We start from the raw sequence: 18,050 nt of genomic DNA, 5'->3' as shown, positions 1-18,050 counted from the left end.
GCTTAGTGAGTTACCCCAAAAATACCAACCACACATAGACATACTCATAACATATCACAAATATAATAGCCATGCACATCGGGTCTACTGTGTGACTGGTTCGCCCGCACCGGGCCTTTAGTTCACCTGGTCTACCCTCCGAGTCTAGCCATGTACATTGAGTCTACAGTATGACTGGTCCACCCACACCAGGCCTTCAGTCGTCCTGGTCCACTCTTCGAGCCTCGGCACGTCTGGTCCACCCTCTTGGGGCCTTCAGCCTATCCAAACCGCTCGCTGGGCCTTCAGATTATCCGGTCCGCCCTGGGTATGTTGGCCTACTGCACAAAGCAGGACCCGCCTCAACTCAACCCTGGTCAATCAACCATGTGCACATAAAACAATTAATCACATAACAAATCCTTAACTAGTCAAACAGTCAAACACATCACATAGAATATCAACATCCTAACCAGGATTCCGACCTAACCGGTCACTAGCATAACAATACCCTATATATCGGGTACCGACCTTATCCAGGTCACTAACATGGCATTACCCTAAATACCGGGTACCGACCTCAACTAGGTCACTAACATAACACCATCCTAAATATCAGGATGCAGATCTAGCAAAGCAATAACATAACAAACAATACTCGGATTTCCATCCGATAAAGGGTCGGCCTTGGTGTCGTAGACCCTGTCGATATAGTGAGGATAACTCACCTGCAATTGCCGACTGAATAGATAAGACCAAGCTACTCCGACCACCGACACGAACTTCACCACAGAACACTCCAATATAAGCTCCAACTAAAATAGATCCCGGATCTACACCCCTCCTTGCAGCAAACCTCTTGATCTTCAAGGCCCTTTCCACCCAAAATCACTTATCAAGGCTCAAAATTGCTTCCAAGGGCTCTCACTCATGATTTACGGTTTCTGGTTCTCAAAAGGGGTAGCAAAGAGGCTGAGGTTGGGTTATAATGTGCTTTATATAGGGCACAACCCCCAAGATTAGGGTTTTCTCTCTTCAACACCAACTCGTCGAGTCCAAGCTGCCGACTATGCGAGTTGGCCACTTAAACCGCGACAGAATCCCGCTCCGAATCGGCGAGTAAGCGGACCTACTCGTCGAGTCCCTTTACTAAATTTACACTGTTTTTTTCTTTCATTGAACATTAGAAATTTGGGGTGTTACACAAAGCTTCTTATTGTGACTAGAATTAGGTTGATTTGGAAAGAATGGTTGTTTAGAGTTAGAGTGCATCCTACGTATATATCTTTAGCGCTTTCTGTTTTACCATTTACAATTTCAATGGTGAATGTTTCATTTAATGATATCAGGCTTGTATTTGAGTCAGTGTTTAAATGGTGGCTCACGAAACTTTTCTCTGCACCACTATCGAAAAGTATGCATGCGTATGAGTTATTTAGGAGAAACATACCAGTAACCATGGTGGGATCCCTCATGGCCTCCTCATGCCCCATTGCTAGGACCTTTCCCATGCGTCTGACATTTCTGTTATGCGCCTTCAAGGACTCCTTCTTGAAATGCCTCGCCTCACCGCATCTGTATCATGCTCGACTCACCCCCGCATTAGCGGCTTGGGTGGTTTGTTGTGCTGGGGATTTACAGAAATGGGTGGTATTCCCCTTTTTGTTGCAATTGTTTCATTGCAGTTCTCGACAGGCTCCATGGTGATGGTACTTGCATTTTTTCCATTTTACAAGAGTCCTAACATATTGCTTAGTTGGTGCAGGGCCGGTGATGGTCTGGATGGCCACAGTTTGTTGTTTCTTGACTGGTTCTTGGACGGGTTGGCCCTTTTTCTTATTCCCAAACTTCTGTTTGTTTTCTCCCTTTCTTGGTTGTTCGGGCATGGGGGTTATAATGCCTTGACGAACTCCCTAGTCAACAAGAGTTTGTGCCAAACACTTAGCACTGTCGAAGGTGCTTGGGTTGGCGGATATGACCATTCCTTGGATCTGAGGGGATAGTCTCGAAATGTAATGTTCCGCTTTCTTGGCCTATGGGTTGACCATTGCAGGGCACAGAGTTGTAATTCGGTAAATCAGGCGGTGTAAGTGGCAATATCAGAGCCCTTCATGGTGTGATCCCATAGTTCTTGTTCCAGTTTCTGAATCTTGCTCCTTGGAGCTCGAGCATCATTACTTTCAGGTCCTCCTAACTTATAACGTTGGCTACAACTAGAGTCAAAGTTTAATGTGGTCGTTCCACTACGATGAGGTCGAGTCTACGAATGTACACGCTGCATATTCGACTTTTAATTCGTCCGAGCATGCAAAAATTTCGAACATGAACTCGGTTTTCTCAAACCATCTTATCAAAGTGACGACACCATTGTCGCCATGATAGGTTCTGAGTTTGCAGTTCATGAATTCTTTGTAGGAGCACATTTGTTTGTGCCCTTGGCTTTCGTCGAGATTGCAATTGTTAGTCTTGTTTCCACTTCCATTGCCGTTACTGCTTATTTGCACCATGGCGGCAGCCACATCGGCTGTTCCAGCAGCCATGAACACGGCATAGTCCCTATGTGGTGGTGGCGGTGGTGGTTTGTGGTGGCCTCTTTCTTCCATAAAGTTTAAACGTGGAATGATGATAAGTCTTTGATAAGGCTTAAGAGTTGAGCATTTCATAATGGAATGTCTCGATTATATATGTATTAAGTCTCGCTGTTACTGTAATTTGCAAGTAATTCATAATGAAATTTACTATAATAAGTAAACAATTACATAACAAATAGCACCAGCTAATGAAATAAATTCCATGTCCATTTCGTTGATAATATAGTATTAGTACAAGTTTTGTGAAAATTGATCTTTAAGAAGGTCTACAATACATAGATAAGAAAATGAAAATTTTTGACAGCATAACGACCTCCTGAATAGTGTAGTCATTTAATCGTAGGTTCAAACCTACACACGGGAAATAGTAGCTCCTAGTCTATAACAAAATGTGAGTAGTCTTACTCGCGGTCTGTGGTCTCCTGTGGGTCATGGGATGAAGTCGTGGAGGACTTCATCTCTGCTATCCGATGCTCAGCCACGATCACCCTCTCCTCGAGAGCCGAGTGTCTCTCCTCGTACTCCCTCGTTTCCGCTCGAGCGGTGGTGAGGTCCTCCTGGAGGCGGTCAATGATACTACATGTCCGGGGGTAGTCCATCTCCATTCATAGAGCTCGTGCATCAGTGGCCTCCGCGACAGCGCCCAGCTCCAAGATCCGACTCGCCGATGCCCTGGTCTGATCCCCAAGATGTGCGATCCGCTGAATCATGAATGGGAGGGCCATGCCGTATGGGGAACTTTGGTGTTTTTGTCTGCTCCACTATTCCAGGTCCTCTGCCCAATAGGGCGTGGGCCCCTGGTAGCCCAGACGATGTGTGGAAACCCGAGCGACATAGGGAGGATTAATGACCTCGGACTATGCATCTAAGTCCTCCTCTATCTCCTCCTCATCTTCTTCCTCCTATGGATCCTCTTCGAGATCTTCTTCGGGGTCTTCCTCAGTTATCTCCTTAGGATCCTCTTCAGGATCGTCTTCAGGGTCTTCCTCCATTATCTCCTTAAGTTCCTCTTTGGGATCCTCCTCGATCTAACCGCCATTTCCCTGGTAAGGGAAATAGGGGTCTCCAAGTGTATGGAATCCTGCCATGACGTCTGTACAAGAATAGAGATATGAGAGATATAAGAATGTTTTAAGTGTATGACTCTGTAGTATTCTAAAATACACCTATAGTATTTCAAGCTTTACGTTTGGTTCTAGAGTTTCCTTGGTATATAGGGCTGGTAAGTTTAAGATTCGTTGTTCTCCACGACCATTCCCAAACACATTTTAGTCATATCTCTCATAAATATAGTTGATCAGACTATATTTATCCCAGATATGATTACATAACTATCTAGGCTTAGTCGTAGTGTCCAACTTATCTTAATACTTTATATATGGTTCTTATTATGATACTGTTCTACAATGTATGCATGTATGTATACTTTTATAAAAATATTATTATATTTTAAAAGTATAATTCTTAGTCGGAGTGTTTTAGTCCCATTGTATTTATAGTTGAATATCTTACATGGTCTGATATACTTGGTTCACTATAAACAATGCTCTGATACCAATCTGTCACATCCATAAACCAGAACGACAGAAACGTCAAGGGATGGATGACTTCATGTACAATATCATAACAAATAAATAATAGTGATCAAAGCCATACAACCATTTCATTGATAATTAAAAAGGACACGTTGTAAAAAAAACATTGTTTACATGATGTTAAATACAATATGTCCAAAAGTAAATAACATGATGCGGCTATGCCCCATCCTGAAAACCCTTTTGGTTACCTGTTTTCTGATTTCCTGAGAATACAAACGGTTTTGAAAAAGTGTCAACAATTAAGTTGGTGAGTTCAAAAGAGTTTTATGTGCAAAAAATTTGGAAATTTTTCCTTGTATGGATGATAGAGTGCGCTTTTAGAAAATCCAATATTTTCTTTAAGAATGAGCTGTAAGTCTTAAACCAAGACCGAAAATGTAAGTAGTGCTATACTGGAAAGTAACATTATGAAGTGTTATCTTTATAAGAAACTATTTGATTGTATGTTAACCCCGTAAACAAAATGTATTGTTAATATCCCATGCGAGTCGTCATAACCATGCTAGCGACTAGTGGCCTGCTACGACGTTCTTCAGGTGTCGGAATGTTAGACACTTGTCACCCTAGACCTGCCGGTCTAACTGTAGCTAACAATTTGGGTGCGGGGTTTTTAATCCTGTATGGATCTATACACAAGTATCATGCTCTCTTACCTAGACTCTGGTTATAATTCAGGACTTTCGTGTCTACTCTGGTAGATACGGTGAATGTTTGTCTCACAAATTTGTATTAACCGGTTTACGTGTAGTGTAATGAAACCCACACTGAAGGTATTACCCTTCCATAGGGGCCATGTCGTGTAAGTATTTTGATACCTTTAAATAATTATATGATTCGTCCAAAATGATAGAGTAGTATTTGTGATTTCCAAACTATACTAATTATAGTTTAATATGAATGTTTTGTTAAATACATTTATATAAACATTTATAGAAATATGTAATACTTATCTTTTCTAGATGTTTTTAAAAGATTATATCATAAATACTTTCATTTAACACAAGTATGAGAAATTTGCATGAAAAAGTTCATTTCTTGCTTTTGCACATTTTTAACAATATTTACCGGAATCTAGGAAAAATATAACTTGATTAAACTTGTTACTATCCTTTTTGGGATTTTAACTCAAAAATAATTTCATATGTTTTAAACCCATATATTTTAGTTAAAACTCACAAAATAATGTCATAAACTGGTTATGTCCATTTTTGTTCAAAAATCCATTTTTACATAAAATGACAAATTATTGAGTATTTTTCTTGTAAAACTAACTTGTTGATATTTTGTCTTGTTTCAAAATGCATGACTAAAACAACATATTTTGGGTTTTATCCCACAAAATATGCAAAATTCCCTTAGCTATGAGAAATAAATCCAACTTTTGATTTTTAAACTCAAAACCATTATCGCTTTTGATCTTGCGAACACTCTTTTTAAGACTCATCTCAATCTTCTTGATAAAGTCGATCATCGTTTGAGCAACCTCAGATTTTAACCTGAGAAAAAATACCCATGTAAATCGAGAAAAATCATCAACAACAACTAAAATGTACCGCTTTTTATTGAGTGTCTCAACAGTCGACGGTCCACATAAGTCGATGTGAAGAAGTTCCAACGGTTCTACGATATTCGAATCTATAATGATTGGATGTCCTGTTTTGTGTTGTTTTCCTAGTTCGCAAGCTGCACATAAAGTATCATTATCAAATTTAAGTACAGGAAACCTCGAACCAAATATTCAGTGACAAGTTTGTTAATATTGCGAAACTTCAAGTGAGACAATATGCGATGCCATAGCCAGCTAATATTATTAGAAGCCTTCGACAAGAGACACACTTTTGGTTTGCCCAAAATCGGTTTGATGTCAAGTGTGAACATGTCTCCATATCTTTTTGACTTGAGAAGCACTTCATTTGTGTTCACTTTCGATATGATGCTGCCTTCTTCGTTGAACACCACCTGATTTCCAGTGCCCACAACAAGTTGCGAAACACTAATCAAGTTATGTTGAAGACCTTCGACATAAGCAACTCGATTTACTGTGAGTTTCCCATTCGTGACTTTTCCATAGCCTTTCACTTGACACTTATGATTGTTGCCAAATTTAACTACTCCAACATTTTCCAAGCTTCTATAATCTCGCAAGTTCTCCTTTCTTCCAGTCATGTGATGAGAGCAACCACTGTCAATATACCATTTCGAATCGTATTGCTCATCACACATCACCTGCATTTAATGAAAAAATTTAGGAACCCAAGACTTTTTAGGTCCTTCATTAGTATCATTAAACAGATTCTTAGAATTTAAAACCCAGGTTTTTACTTTTTCCTTTACACTTTGATTTAAATCAACATCATCATATCTAGATATTGAAATAAAGTTGTTCGATAGTTTTGGGTTTTCCTTGATTTTCACCTCAGCCTTCACAACCTACTTAACTTTCACAATTTGTTTCCATTTTTGTACTGGAACATTCGAACCATGAGAAGACAAACTATCAGCAAAATATTCATTCACATATTTTTCGAACGCAATCTTGATTTATTGTTGTGAACATTTGCCAGTTTGAAATTGTTTTCCTTTTCCTTCCAACCAATTGTTGATCAAATTTACATCAGATTTTCCTTTTGTTTAAGAAACTTTGGTTGGTTTTGTGATCGAATGATTTGGAAAATTTGGTTTTTTAGGTGAAAATTTTGTTTTTGTTTGGATTTTGACATTCAAAATTGATGAATTATTCGTTGATTTTCCAACATTTTGAAACTTAGGATCATTCACAAAGTTATGCGAAGTCTCATATTTTCTATTGTTATCATATTTTCGAATATATCCAACCTTTTTATTTAACGGATCCTATGTTTTAACATGATTAGGCTTTTCGTGCTTTTCGTTTCGTGCTTTTCATTTCGAAACATTGTTTTCACTTTAAAATTTTCCAACCATCATTTTGAATTCGTGAGAATTCAATTTCACTTCTGATTTTGTTTTACCATCTTTTTGAAACACTTTCTCTTCTTTTTCATTTTTAACCACCCATTTTTTTGGTGGTTTTGGATGTTGAAAAACGTAAGAATTTTGAGTTAAATTGTTTTCTACTGTGTTTTGATTTGCAAAGAAACCTTTGGTAGTTGACCGTTTGTTATCATTTTCAACCATTTTGTTAAATTCAGGCTTGATTTTCTCAACATTTCCATCGGTGACGAAGACTTGGTTTGGAAAAACCATTTTATCAGTGCATGTAAAATTTGGATAGACAACCGTGTTGGTTTCCAAGTAGTGTGCACCTTTGTCATTATGAACTTAGTTGAATTCCTTCGTATCACCATACACTTGTTTAACAACAACTCGTTTAGGTGATGTTTCAGTTGAAACATTCTTCTCTTTCTTACATTCACCCGAAGTTTTCACCTTCTCTTCGTCATCATCAGTTTCATCTGTTTGGCTACTTCGAACTTCCACATCATCAAAGTCAAAAAGTTGCGAAGTTGAGGGTTTTTCATTGTCAACCTTCACAATCGAATCAAATAAAATTTCTTTACCTTTGATCTTAGACGTTATATTAATTACAAACAGTTTAGAACAATAAATCTCTTCTTCTTCTTCGATTTCACTAATTTCACTCACATTATCTGAATTATCATCGACATCAACATAATTTAGTTGAGAATCAAAAGTCGAAGTCTCAGTTTTCTTTAAAATCTTAATTTGTTCATTTTTTTGTTAAACAATCATTTACAATATCTACCAATTCATCAACATTCAGAAATTCATCAATTTTGACAATACCATATGCAAATCTATCATCAGGTATTTTGTCAAACTGAGCAATAGTATCTTCACAATCATACGATATAACATCAACTTTTTCACGTTCATTAGCAAGAAAAGGTAGTCATTTTCTATGTTGTTCTTTGCTTATTTCGGATGAATGATGTAAAGCAGTTAACTTCGCATATAGTCTCTTAGCTGAATTACAGTAGATGTTTCGTTGAGCTAACAACAATCTAACATCTCTATCTAGACTATCCCTATCACAATTGACATTCTTAATTTGTAGTTCAAGATAATCTACCCTGCTTTGTTTTATGTCTAACTATCTTCGTGTCTCAGCTAGTTGTGTTTTTAAATTTTGATCTTCAGTACTAGCAGACACAATAACATCATCAAAATAAGCAACAATATCATCGAAAGCAGTTATTTCAACATCATAAGCAATTAGAGGAATATTAAAAGATTCAAGAATAGCACATACCTTGGTAGTCATAGGAGACTTATCAGTGGATTTGGACATGAACCAATGTCCAGAGATTTCTTCTTCTTCTTCTTCGCTATTCTCCTCTAAACTAGCGAACATTGCACCATGTGTAGGGTGCCTCATTTCTTCATCATCTGAACCCGAAGACCAGATTTGGTAGGTTCCACTTTCATCTTCGTCTATCTCTCCCTTAGCAACCAAAGATAGCCCTTTTGCTTTTGCACGAACTTCCTCAAGCTTTTCAGCATAGTAAGCTTCGTCTTTGACTTTGGATCTCTTTTCATCCTTCTTCCTTAACATGCAGTCAGCTGCGAAGTGGTTAGCTCCATTACAATAATGACAATTGACTCCTGAGTCTCCTTTCAGGTTTTTATCTACCTTTGATTCCTTCACATTTTCATCCACATTCTCATACTTCTCATACAAATCCACTCTTCGCATCTCCTTTCATACCCTTTGGTTTGAATCGCTTCTTAATAAATTTCATTACTCTGTTGTTTGAGTAAAATGCAACCGCCTCATCATCATAATTCATCAATAACCCTTCATCATCCGAGACTTCCTTTTCAACAGACTCAACTTCATTCATTTTCGACACCAATGCCAGTGGTCCACCCAAACTTTGTTTCGACTCTTCTAACATTTCAGCCACTTCATTTTCATGTGTCTTCAGCTGATTGTATAGATCATTCAGACTTGAAGTATCACAGCTCTGCTGATTCTTTATCATCATGCTCACACTTCGCCATTCTTTGTGAAGCCCCATGATGAATGTAAGATTGAATTCCATAAGAGACCTTGTGATTCCATATCTGTTGCATCGATAAATGAGTTCATTCAGACGATCATAGTAATTTTCAATCGTCTCATCATCCTTCTGTCTGAATTCCTTAAGCTTAACAAGACATTGTTTAACAGAATTGATCTTTGTCTTTTCACTACCCTGATATTTTTCTTTTAGTTTGATTCAGATGTCTTTTGTTGTTTTACAACCACGAATGTAGTTGTAAACCACAGGTGGCAATGCACCTCTCAGCTCTCGCATACATCTTTTCTCCTTCCTTTTCATATGATCACCTTGATCACTAACTTGATTTGAAGTTCTAGAAGCTCCTAATGTTTGAACATTCGCAGGAGGTAGAACTGGTCCATTGATACAGTTCCAGAGCTCCTCATCAATCCCATTCAAATAGTCTTCCATTCTGTCAGCCCATTGATCATAATATTTCGGAATCAACATTGGAATCTTAGTAAATAAACCAAACAAATGAGAGTATGAGGTCATAATGTTCATGTTAAAGTTCTCCATTGTTGAACACGGGGATTTTGATGAAAACTTGATGAATTTGTGAATTGATCAAATAAGTTGATCACAAATTGCTAATCGATTACTCGACTAACCAATTCAGATGCATAATCAATTCAAATCTGAAGATCAAGAGAGATTTTCAGAACCGAAAGCGCGGAAGTATTTTGAATAAACTCATAACTCAAAATGCAAATGATTCTAGAATGAAAATCAGATCAATACAGTTTGAATCCTGCTCTGATACCAATTGATGAGAATTGTTATCGAGATTTAGAAAGCAATCATTATTTAGATGTAATATCCCGGAATATCAAGAGTATAGTTGAAGGGCTAAAAGTGTAAATGGGAAAGGGCAACTCGGCGAGTCCACGAGGGGACTCGGCGAGTAGGTTCGCGACTCTGGTCGCGTGTTAAATGGCCAACTCGGTGAGTCGCAGGATGGACTCAGCGAGTAGGCGCTGAGTGGAGAAAACCCTAATTTCTGAGGATGAGCCCTATATAAAGGACATTATACCCTCTCCCCAGCCTATTTACCCTCTCTTGAAGTCCAGAAAACCCTAAGACACGATTGTGAAGGATTTGAGTGCATTTGAACCTTGGAGAAGAGATTTTGGAGGAGATCTTGGAGAGTTAGGAGGCTTGGAGCAAGGGGCTTTGCTAAGATTTGGATTTCTCTTCTGTTGGGGCTTCCTTTTGAGGTATTACTTCATATCTTGGGCTGTTATTCTTCTAGATTCATCATTTTGGAGTGTGTGGAAAGTTTAGCTTGTGGTATTTCGACTTTGAAGGTTAGATCTGAGGTTGCTACCTCAGATCTGGAATGGAGAAGGTCTAGAGTGCATTAAAGTCCCTGTTCTTGAGTGTTTGGTGAAGTCATCTTGTCCTAAACCCTAGCCCTAGAGTGTAAAATGCCTAGATCTCTTTGGATTCATGTAAAGTTTGCCACTTTATGTGATGGATGGGTTGTAGAAGGGCAGATCTACGTTTTGGATCAATTGCATGGCCTGTAAGGCTTCTGTATGGGCTGAGATCTAGAAGCACTCGGTGAGTCACAAAGGTGTACTCGACGAGTTGCTTGAAGATGGACTGGAACTCGGCGAGTTGGAAGAACAACTCGACGAGTAAGTTGAAGATAGGCTTGGACTCGGCGAGTCTAGTCATGAGGTCCTAACCTTTCTTCTGGTTGAGCTGTGAATCGGTGAGTCGAGTCTGAAAGGACTCAGAGTTGTTGGACTCGGCGAGTGTCGGGGTGACTCGGCGAGTTGAGTCGCGGAGTGGGGAAGTTCTGTTCATGGGGACTCAGCGAGTCATCAGGTTGAATCGGCGAGTAGAGTCAGTCAGGGGTTGACTTTGAATTTGACTTTGACTTTGACCAAGGGTTGACCAGTTGATTTCCAGGGGTATTTTGGTAATTTTTGCCATTTGTTGTGAGTTCAGTGTTTTGGTGGTTGGCCAGTGGTGGAGATCGTATCAGTAGTCGGAGCAACTTGGGTTTATCTGTTCAGTTGGCAGTTGTGAGGTGAGTTATCCTCACTATATCAATAGGGTCTACGGCACCAAGGCCGGCCCTTTATCGGATTGTGATCCGGGTATCGTTGTTATGTTATGCCTTTGCTTTGTTGCATCCTGGTAGTTAGGATGGTATATGCTAGTGACCGGTTAGGTCGGTATCTTGGTTAGGATGATGTTGTACTATGTGATCTGTTAGATCGGTTTGATTGGATGTGATATGCTATATGATTGAATGTTTATGTGCACATGGTTGTTGGACTGGGGTTAGGTTGAGGCGGGACCTGCTTTGTGCTGTATAGCTAACATACCCAGGGCGGACCGGTTATCCCGAAGGCCCAGCGAGCGGTCCAGATAGACTGTAGGCCCCAAGAGGGTGAACCATACGTGCCGAGGCTCGGAGAGTGGACCAGGCCGACTGAAGGACCAGTGCGGGCGGACCAGTCATACTATAGACTCAGAGAGTGGACCACGTGGATTGAAGGCCTGGTGCGGGCGGACCAATCACACTGTAGACTCGATGTATGTGGTTAGACTCGGAGGGTGGACCAGGTGGACTGAAGGCCGGTGCAGCGGACCAGTCACATAGTAGACCCGAAGTGCATGGCTGTTCTGTGTTCTGTTATGATATGGCATGTTATGCGTGTATGGTATATGTGGTTGGTATTTTGGGGATATCTCACTAAGCTTCCGGGCTTACAGTTGTGGTTTAATGTTTTTCAGGTTCTTCAGGAGACCGTGGCAAGGCAAAGGCGTGATCGTACCACTCCTCATGATTATGTTTTATGATATGTTTCTGGGAAGACTCTGATAATAATTGTATTGAAAACCTTTTTGTAATAACTTTGTTAAACCAGATTGTTTTTGAAAAGTTTAAATTGGCTGAAATTTTTAGAGTGTTACAAGTTGGTATCAGAGCCTTGGTTTGAGTGAATTGGAGGAAGATTCGTGTGAATCCAGTCTCAAATCGAGGAGGATTTTCAAAAGAGGATTTAAAATGGATTTCAAAATGAGTAAAGGATGACGCGGAGGGATGATCAGCCAGAGCCAGTAAGTAACCCCAAAATACCATACATGATATTTGTTTTGAGCTTTGATAAAACAGCATGCTAATACTAGGCTAGGGATCTTCAGGATTTCATGATAATGTTGCCTGATTTATGATGCCTATTAGCCTAGGGTTTCCTTTGTGGGAGATTACCAGTGTTCCTCTAGGAGTGAGGGTTGAGTGCTTGTTATGCATGTTTTTTGCTAGGGTGTACCGCCCGAGGTTATTGGTCAGATGAGCACGTGCAACTTGGATGCAAGGATTTGTGAGATCCTGCAGGATGAGGTTGCTGCGTTGTTCCAGGCTGAGTTACCAGAACTGTTTGGGTCGATCAAGACCGCCATGGTTGAGTATTTTGATGAGCGTTATGTGGCCCTCATGGAGACGGCTGTCGCAGCGGCTACAACGGCTGTAGCAGCGGCAGGGGGAGGAGCTGGTCGGGGTTTTCAGTATCGGGAATTCGATAATACGAAGCCTCCTACCTTCGACGGCGTTCAGGACCCGATTGTTGCTATGAGATGGTTGTCGGACGTGGATGGGTGTTTCTTCACGTGTTCGTGCCCTGCTGATCAGAGGGTGAGGTGTGCTCTGAACCTGTTAAGGTTTGGAGCGAAGGATTGGTGGAGATTGACCACGGGGTTGTATTCGGATGCGCAGAGAGCTGCAGTTTCGTGGGATCAGTTTCGGGAGATGTTCAACACTCGTTATGTGCCGGGGGTTGAGAGAGAGAGAGAGAGAGAGATAGAGGTTGGCTCAGGAGTTCCTAGAGCTGAAGCAGGATTCGGAGTCGGTGACGGAGATCACCAGGATGTTCACTGAGAGGGCGATGTTTTGCCCCAAGTTTGCTTCGGAGTAGGCTCAGATGACCCGATATTTGAGTATGCTCAAGAGGGATATTAGGCAGTTTGTGTCTACGCAGAGGTGCGGGACCTTGTTGGAGTTGCAGGAGGCCACCAAGCGATGTGATTTGGAGATTGAGTTGCAGTTGCGAGAGCTGAGGCAGGCTCTGGTGCAGTCGCAGCCGGCGCTGAAACGGTCCAAGACCGTTGATTCTAGATTGGGAGATCAGAGCACCCACACTTGTGGGAAGTGTGGGAAGGGTCACACCAGGGTTTGTAGGTCCGGTGGTGCATGCCGCAAGTACGGAAAGGAGGGGAACTATGCGAGGGATTGTTGGCAGGCAGCCCCGGGTCGGGATTTGAGGATTTGTTATCATTGTCATCAGGTTGGACACTTGAGGGTCAACTGTACACAGCTTGCTGCAGGACCGATGCAGGCTCCAGCACCGGCCACATTGAGGATCACAGGCGGAGGTCAGGGTGGAGCGGAGCCCCCAAGGGCTCAGGGTCGTGCTTTTCAGCTTACAGCATAGGAGGTCAGGGCAGTGCCAGATGTAGCTGCGGGTATGTTTCTTTATTGATGTCTTGTTATCTTATGATTATTGTGGAGTATTGTATATCTGCTAGTCTTGTTGTGTGATTTCTGGTATGGTTAAGGGTTGGTGTTGGGAATTTATTGATTCTTGTTTATGAGGATTATTAGTGGGAATTTGGCTTTTAGTCCGAATGTCGGGTACCATCTGTAGTCTGAGGAGTGGTTGCTGAAGGTCGGGCTTCTTTCGAGCCGAGATGATTTGTGTTGATGTGTGATTTTGTGAAGGTTGCTCGTTCTAGTGGGAACCAGATTGCGTGTAAGGGATTATGTTGTGTAGGGTTGATAAGGGTGGTCGGTGATGGCGACCGGTGGTTGATAGTCAGTGCTCTAAGTGGGGGAAAATTGGAAAATTCTCCGGAAGATCGATGGTCATGAGAGGTTGTTTAGCTGCTTGGGATCCAGCAGTGTTTCCGTCAGGCAAGAGTGTAGGCTGGTACGAGTAAGTGACAGGTATACGGGGCAGGATACAAACCAAGGGTGATTGTTTGTGGAAGGCCTAGGATCGGGCCGGGATTGAGTATGTAGGATGGAGATAGAGTTCGGAACCGCTAGAGGGCTAGAACAATATGCATGGGAGAGTTTCCTGGAGGGATAATTCGGGATGCTGGATGCTGGTTGAGCGGTCCGGATAGACTGAAGGCCGGTAGGCGTACCAGTCAGGCCGAAGGCTCGGGGAACGGTCCAGACAAGCTGAAGGCCCTGGAGGGCGGTCCAGACCTGCTGGAGGTTCCGAGAGTGGTCCAGATGGGCTAAAGGCCTGGAAAGACGGTCTAGTCATGCTGAAGACTCTGCTTGGGTTGAGAGATCGGTATGAGGATATGGATTGAGTATGTCGCGACGTGTTAGCGTCAGAAGGTCTGGCCCCAGGTATTGGTCGTGGTGAGTGGAAGGTAGAGCATGGACTTGAGAGACCTTGCAAGTGGATCCAGAGCATGTGTGGTACATGGGATAGCGGTTATCCTATAAGAGAATGATGTGGTATTGGGTGAGCACCGTGGCACTTGTCATAGTGATAAGGAGGGCAGGTGGATTTCCTTGGTAAGGAAAGGGAAAGAAATATAGCTCCGAGAGGGAGTGTAAGTTCAGGAAGTGGAAGCAGTAGTGCAGAGTTGTGATGGGGGTGTTCTAATCATGGTTGATGAGCAGTGTGTCTGCGGCTGCAATATGAAATCGCACTTGGGTTGGACGTTTGTTGAGGTCGCGGAAGAAATTTGCGCGGGTGTAGAGCCAAAAGGCTCGGAAGGAATGCAGGAATGGCATCTTAGATTTCCAGTGTGATTTTGATCAAGGATCTACGTATGTGGTGAAAATTCATCCTGGGGGATGATTAGAGGTGTCGTCAGTCTATCGGATTTCCCAACCCGAAGATGCTAGGGTCAGTTCGGCATGGGTATGATATTGCGATGGAGAAACTCATGGGAGTTGTTTTGAGGCTGAAGAGTGTGTCACCCTGTCAGCATGGAATGAATAAAGTTGGGCTCAGACCAGGAATTCCAGTGGTTCATGGTTATTTCTAGCTCGTAGGAGTCGAGTGATTGTTGTGATTTGGAGCAAGTGATGCATCATGGGGTAGTAATCAGTTGACAAGTGTGGTTATCCGAGGGTGAGGCCGGTGGCCGGCTTGGAGCGGTGGTCGGAACACCGCGGGAAGGAAAAACGGGTTTTTGAGTTTCCGTGGTTGTGTTTTGAGGAACCTGGTCTGGTTAATGCCAGGTGGTGCCTTGCAAGAGTAGTTCTGGAGTTGTGTTGCCACAGGCTTCGAGGAAGAAGCCTAATTTAAGTGGGGGAGAATTGTAACATCCCAGAATATCAAGAGTAGAGTTGAAGGGCTAAAAGTGTAAATAGGAAAGGGAAACTCGGAGAGTCCACGAGGGGACTCGGCGAGTAGGGTCGCGACTCTGGTCGCGTGTTAAATGGCGAACTCAGTGAGTTGCAGGATGGACTCGGCGAGTAGGCGCTGAGTGGAGAAAACCCTAATTTCGGAGGATGATCCCTATATAATGGACATTATACCCTCTCCCTAGCCTCTTTACCCTCTCTTGAAGTCCAGAAAACCCTAAGACGTGATTGTGAAGGATTTGAGTGCATTTGAACCTTGGAGAAGAGATTTTGGAGGAGATCTTGGAGAGTTAAGAGGCTTGGAGCAAGGGGCTTTGCTAAGATTTGGATTTCTCTTCTGTTGGGGCTTCCTTTTGTGGTATTACTTCATTTCTTGGGCTGTTATTCTTTTAGATTCATCATTTTTGAGTGTGTGGAAAGTTTAGCTTGTTGTATTTCGAGTTTGAAGGTTAGATCTGAGGTTGCTACCTCAGATCTGGAATGGAGAAGGTCTAGAGTGCATTAAAGTCCCTGTTCTTAAGTGTTTTGGTGAAGTCATCTTGTCCCAAACCCTAGCCCTAGAGTGTAAAATGCCTAGATCTCTTTGGATTCATGTAATGTTTGCCACTTTATGTGATGGATGGGTTATAGAAGGGCAGATCTATGTTTTGGATCAATTGCATGGCCTAGAAGGCTTCTGTTTGGGATGATATCTAGAAGCACTCGACGAGTCACAAAGGTGTACTCGGCGAGTTGCTTGAAGATGGACTGGAACTCGGCAAGTTGGAAGAACAACTCGGCGAGTAGGTTGAAGATAGCCTTGGACTCGGCGAGTCTGTTCTTGGACTCGGTGAGTCTGGTCGTGAGGTCCTAACCTTTCTTCTGGTTGAGCTGTGAATTGGGGAGTCAAGGGATGACTCGGTGAGTCGAGTGTGAAAGGACTCAGAGTTGTTGGACTCGGCGAGTCTCGGGGTGACTCGGCGAGTTGAGTCGCGAAGTGGGGAAGTTTTGTTCATGGGGACTCGGCGCGTCATCAGGTTGACTCGGCGAGTAGAGTCAGTCAGGGGTTGACTTTGACTTTGACTTTGACCAAGGGTTGAACAGTTGATTTCCAGGGATATTTGGTAATTGTTGGCATTTGTTGTGAGTTCAGTGTTTTGGTGGTTGGCTAGTGGTGGAGATCGTATCAGTGGTCGGAGCAGCTTGGGTTTATCTGTTCAGTTGGCAGTTCCGAGGTGAGTTATCCTCACTATATCAACAGGGTCTACGACACCAAGGCCGACCCTTTATCGGATTGTGATCCGGGTATCATTGTTATGTTATTGCCTTGTTTTGTTGCATCCTGGTAGTTAGGATGGTATATGCTAGTGACCGGTTAGGTCGGTATCCTGGTAAGGATGATGTTATACTATGTGATCGGTTTGATTGGATGTGATATGCTATGTGATTGAATGTTTATGTGCACATGGTTGTTGGACTGGGGTTGGGTTGAGGCGGGATCTGCTTTGTGCTGTAGGCCAACATACCCAGGGCAGACCGGTTATCCCGAAGGCCCAGCGAACGGTCCGGATAAGCTGTAGCCTCCAAGAGGGCGGACCAGACGTGCCGAGGCTCGGAGAGTGGACCAGGCTGACTGAAGGCCCAGTGCGGGTGGACCAGTCATACTGTAGACTTAGAGAGTGGACCAGGTGGATTGAAGGCCTGGTGCGGGCGGACCAATCACACTGTAGACTCGATGTATGTGGTTAGACTCAGAGGGTGGACCAGGTGGACTGAAGGCCAGTGCGGCGGACCAGTCACACAGTAGACCCGAAGTGCATGGGTGTTCTGTGTTCTGTTATGATATGGCATGTTATGCGTGTATGGTATATGTGGTTGGTATTTTGGGGATATCTCACTAAGCTTTCGGGCTTACAGTTGTGGTTTAATGTTTTTCAGGTTCTTCAGGAGACCGTGGCAAGGAAAAGGCATGATCGTACCGCTCCTCATGATTATGTTTTATGATATGTTTCTGGGAAGACTCTGATAATAATTGTATTGAAAACCTTTTTGTAATAACTTTGTGAAACCGGATTGTTTTTGAAAAGTTTAAATTGGCTGAAATTTTTAGAGTGTTACATTAGATTAATGAGTAATGAAGATATGAACACCAAATGTAAATATTAATCAGCAAGTTTGTATTTAACAGAGAATTCTAATACAATACTAATTACAAAAATAAACAGAAAAACTTGTGTCTCTACTTCTATCCTCAGCCTCTATTTATTAGAAACATGAGTGTACAAAAAATACTAAGTTTAGACATTAGGCTTCGACATAAAATGACTTAGTAAATAAAACATGCGAAATAGAATAGACAAAGCTTCGAATTTCACAACAAAATGACTCAACAGGTATAATAACTAGGTTACAACCATTTTCACTAGAAATGCCATATTTTTTCCTAAGAAAATATTAGTCTTTGTAGTTTTGTAATTATAACTTTTTCTTATTAACATATAACATAAAT

Source organism: Lactuca serriola, chromosome 3, assembly GCF_051521515.1.
Source record: "Lactuca serriola cultivar US96UC23 chromosome 3, Lser_US96UC23_V15, whole genome shotgun sequence".
Taxonomy (NCBI): Eukaryota; Viridiplantae; Streptophyta; class Magnoliopsida; order Asterales; family Asteraceae; genus Lactuca; species Lactuca serriola.
Note: the sequence above shows the minus strand (reverse complement) of the source record.